Raw genomic sequence first — 5,059 nt, 5'->3', positions numbered from 1 at the left:
CACCAACCTCATCCCTGCGGCTCCTGTGAAACTGACAAGGCGACACATGGCAGAAATTCATCACTGAAAGTAACTGACACGCATCAAATTCTGCCACTTTCATGTCGCATCTTTTAACTTCCTGTTCTCCCTCTCAGACATTTCCAGGTCGATCAAATGTCATCTACCTGAAATGTCATCCTGGTCCTCGTCCACTGAATATGGTTGACTTTCCGGGCATTTGATTGAGCAGTTGGCTCCATAGCTCAGTGGTTAGAGCACTGGTCTAGTAGACCAGGGGTCGCGAGTTCAACTCTTGCTGGAGCCTGTGGTTTAGCTGATGAAACCAAGTTCCGTGGGAAAATGGGCGATTGGTTGGACAATGCTGCAAAACAATATTGATCCTTGAAAAGGTGCCGTTCCCAGAACTACACACAGTCCTCCAGGTTCGATCTAAGCAGGGCTTCGTGTATCTGCAGTAAGCCTCTTTTGCATAACAGCCTCTGTAACAGGTTGTACAGCAAGAGGAATTAGATTGTAGATATCGAATAAGGAGTACTCTTTATTGTAATTATTTCTTTTTATTTCGAAGACCATATATGAATCCCCAGCACAACTCTCCATATAATTGGGTCAGGGAAACTTTGTTAATTTTCACACACTGAGCATGGACACTGCAGAAGCTCCTGCACCTCTTTCAATATTGGTTTTCTTCAATCAGAGTTTTCAAAAGGGAATTGGGCAATTATTTGAAATGGAAAATAAAACTGCAGGGTTATGAAGGAAGAGAATGATATTGGAACTAAGTGGAAGAAAGCACACACCCGATGGGTCGAAAGGCCTCCTAATGAGCTGTGTAAATTTACAATTAGATCAATTTCTCTGCAGCATTCCAAAATGTCCCACTCCAATTCAATACCTGTAAAACAGGATCTTGCAGTGCAGCATGTCTACACAGTTTGACATTCCATACAAGTCCCTTTGGCTTTTTCTCACAACTTGTTTCTGTGGTGTAGTGACCTGGCCAGCGATGTCCATATCCTATAAATGATTAGAGAAACAAGTAGTGGTTTCACGTTCACTTCACATGTGCTAGGTCGCTGGTTCGAAAACTGACGGAAACATTATTAAAATTGAGCCATTTAATTGTGAGAAGTTGCACAATTCCCGTTTGTTGCCAAATAATAGCTGAATACATTATCTCACAGCCATGTGACATTGGCACTTCCCCAGGCTTTGACTGATTTTCTCCAAAAGGCATGGTTGTAAGAAAGAGACAATAAGTCAGACGAATTGCAATAAGATAGTTCACACGTGTGTGAAGTGTTGAATAACCTGTTGATGCGCTGTGTCATTTTATGATTCTAATGTCAAGTCAATTTCTCTGCCGCATGGTTATGTTTTTCAGCCGAATTGTACTTCCACAAAACAGGGTTCGGAAGTGCAGTAAGACTGCATGGTTTGATATTCTAAGTCAGTCCATGTGGTTCTGCCCATTGTTTCTGTAGTGCAATGGTTACTACGTACACGCAAAAGGTCCCCTGTCTGGAAATGGGTAGAAACATTATCGAGATTTACACATCTAAGTGTGAGGGAAAGTTTCATAATTCACATTTGTTGTTGAATATTAATTGAATATAGTATCTCACCGCCACATTAAATCTGCCCTTCGCCAAGCCGCAAAAAGCCACCCCCCGCCCCCACCCCCGCCCCCTCCCCGCTCCAAAATCAAGAGGGATGAAACTGACTAGGCACAAAAACTAGCAGTTTCTTTAGTTGACAACAGAAATTAATGAGTTTACAAATGCAAATTCACAGTTAATTACTGACTGAAAGATGACGACCAGTGTGATTCAAAGACTAGCGTCATCCTAAAGATAGATGCAACTGATACAATGATTGAACATGAGGGAGTGGGAGAGATGGTAGAAAATCACTTTGTATCGCGCTTCATCATGGATCTTCATTCTTTCATGAGCATCGCTGGCCAGCATTTGTTGCCCATCCTGAATTGCCCTTCAACTGTGTAACTTGTTAAAGCATTTCAGAGGGCAGTTGAGAATCAACCACATCCATTGTGCGTCTGGAGTCACATGCAGGTCAGACCAGGTAAGGACGGCCGATTGAATTCCCTAAAGGACTGGTGAACCACATGGGTTTGTATGGCAATCAATGATAGTTTCATAGTCATCATGACTGAGGAAATACTGAGGACATGTCTGATCAGAATAAACATCTTTTGAAAGTTCACCATGAAAGGAATTGCATAAATAGCTTATGCTTGTATCGAAAACTGGAGAAGGAACCCTAATCCAACTCTTAATTTCATTGGGTAAGGGAACCATTCATTAAGGCAAAGTGCATGGATTCTGCAGAAACTCCTTCTACAAAGGGGAATTTGGCAATGGTTGAAAGGGAGAAAATTCTGATCCATGGAAAGAGAGAAGGAAGTTGGGATTAATTGGCAAGATTTTTGTAAAAAGCTGGTATAAATAAAATGTGCGGAAGGTCCTCTTGCCGCGCTGTGCCATTTGATGATGACATTGTTGATCAGTCTGTCTCCAGCATTTCTAATGAGAACAGCCGAATTCAATTTCTTCAAAACAAAGACCCAAAGTGCTGCTGCATGACGTCACCGTTTAGCATTCCAGACAGCTCCATTGGGATCCAGGCAGGGAAATGGTTCTGTAACCTTGTGGTTACCCCGCTCATTTCGCGTGTGCAAATTACTCCCTTCGATGCTCGTGAAAAACATTGTCACCCAACTGTGTGGAAAAGTTGCATCGATCCCATTCCTGTTTGTTGTTGAATGTGATCTGAATGCTACATCTTGCAGCCACATTAGATTCGCTCTTCAGCATTTCTGAAGATAACATTCAGCAAAATAAGAATATGTTTCTGCTGGCAGCGGGTGATTGGAGAGTATGGGGCTGGAATATTGCTACTTTTTCCTGTCTCAGTTACCGTGGAGCGACTAATTGATGGGTTTGTTTCAATCCAATAGCCTCATAGATCTGTATTAAATTAGATGGGGGTACATGATCGTTCATTTTCTTTGTCATATCAGAAATGAATGTCCATAAACAAAGCTTGATGTGGGAGCCGAGTTTGCAACTTGTGGGTGGGGGTGGGAGGATTTTCTTGTGGTTTCAGAGGCCCGAAACAAACCAGAGCGTTAATGAGTAATGACGGGGAGAAAACAGTGACAGCTTCGTCCCTGAGTGGTCTCGAACCACCAACCTTTCAGTTAACAGCCGAACGCGCTGACCAATTGCGCCACAGAGACGTGACGAGGTAACATATCCTCTATAAAATATCCTAAACCAATGGCTCAGCGAGTGAAAGCTTCAGATTGCCGCGACTGGAGTGACAATTATTCTTTCTCAGTTTTACTCTTCCCAAATAAAAGAGTGGGACATTCATTGTGGATACATGAAAACAGTCTGATCCCACCCACTGCAGACACATCCATGTCACCGGGAACCAGCTCTCGTACAACCGGTGCCGTCTCCCTTTGAGTCTTTCGCTGTCTTGTCTGTTACCAAGTATTCTGATTGTCCTGAAGCCGATATTAGGTTTGAATTCCTGATGTGCAGTAACGAGAATCCTTTCAAAGTCTCAGATCAGTTAATTTCACTGAGAACATCAGAGTCAATGTTCCAGCGTCTTAAAGAAGGGAAAGGTGCCTTGACTGTCTCTGGTCAGTCGGACAGTTCACCCTTCATTCTCCTCTGATTCCGGTTCACAAAGAGTTTCTAAAGATTCACAAAGCTGGAGACTGGGTTTTCTGGTTTGGTTCCTTCTCCATTTTCCTACCTGCCAACTGACAATATTTTCCAAAATCTCGTCTCAATCCTCCGCCTTGCATCTTGTCCAGGGATGAGGAAATTCAGTTTTGTGGAGAGATTATAGAGACCGGGCTTGTTCTCTTTAGAGCAATGTCGGTTAAATGGAGAATTCATGGAGCGGCTCAAAATGATGGGGGTGGGGGGCAACGGGGATGGGGCGGTTTGATGGAGCAGATAGGGAGAGACTGTTTCCACTGACGGGGGTCACTAGCCAGAGGACTGGAATTTAAGATAATTAAAGAAAGACAGACTTGCATTTAGTGTAGTGGTTATTACGTTTGCCTAACAAGTGGTTCGAAATCGGGCAGAAAAATTACCACAATCTGTTCAATCACGTTTGTTGAATATAGTACCTTCCAGCCCTGCCTTCTGGTCAATGCTTATAGCGCTTTTCCCGACCAGCAGGCGTCTCAAAGCGCTTTCCAGGCAATGAAGGACATTTTGAAGTGTCGCCATTGTTGTGATATAGAAAACGCGGCAGCCAATTAGCGCTCAGCAAACTCTCACAACCAGCAACGTCATAATGAGCGGATGATGTGTTTTTGTGACGTTGACTGACGGATGAACAGGACACGTGGCTGTGAGACACTGTATTCCCTTAATATTTAGCATCAAACGTGTAGTTTTGGATATTTGCTTCCCATTAAATTAACATATTTTGATCATATTTCTGCCCAGTTTCAAAGCGGGGACCTTTCACATGTGACAACCACTCCACTACAGAACAATACCTGACAGAGCCAGAGGCACCTACACATCATGTTAAACTGTGAGGTCCTGCAGCAGCACTTTGGGTCTTTGATTTACGGAAATGGAATTCAGGTGGCAGATTTAGAAATGCTGTCGTCAAATTAATCTGATAATGTTATCATAAAATGACATAGCACGTGAGGAGACCATTCAGCCCTTCTAATCAATAACAACTTTTTACAATGTTCTTTCCAATTAGTCTCAATTTCGTTTTCTTTCTACATAACCATGATGTTTGACACTTTCAATTCATTTTCGAATTCCTTTTTGAAAACTCTGAGTGAAGAAAAAGAATATTGAAAGAGGTGCAGGAGCTTCTGCCGTGTCCATGCTCAGTGTGTGAACATTAACAAAGTTCCCCTGACCCAATGACATGAAGGCTTAGGCTGGGGCTTCTTAAACAGCTTTCAAAAAAAAAATGAAGTTCATTTCAAATGGAATTTGCAAAGGAATTTTATTCTGACCAAGCATCTCCTTATTTT

General features: G+C 42.6%; 2 non-coding genes across 2 annotated transcripts; one reads left to right on the top strand and one right to left on the bottom strand.

Moving 5' to 3' along the window:
- The first annotated feature begins 234 nt into the window (after positions 1 to 234).
- trnat-agu (transfer RNA threonine (anticodon AGU)) lies at positions 235 to 307 on the top strand. Its single transcript has one exon. It is a non-coding gene; the product is annotated as a tRNA-Thr (tRNA).
- A 2,884-nt stretch (positions 308 to 3,191) lies between these two features.
- Positions 3,192 to 3,265, bottom strand: trnan-guu (transfer RNA asparagine (anticodon GUU)). Its single transcript has one exon. It is a non-coding gene; the product is annotated as a tRNA-Asn (tRNA).
- Between the last annotated feature and the right edge of the window lie 1,794 nt (positions 3,266 to 5,059).

The sequence above is a fragment of the Cetorhinus maximus genome, chromosome 23 (genome assembly GCF_964194155.1).
Source record: "Cetorhinus maximus chromosome 23, sCetMax3.hap1.1, whole genome shotgun sequence".
NCBI classification, from domain to species: domain Eukaryota; kingdom Metazoa; phylum Chordata; class Chondrichthyes; order Lamniformes; family Cetorhinidae; genus Cetorhinus; species Cetorhinus maximus.
This window is presented reverse-complemented; position numbering and strand designations above follow the sequence as displayed.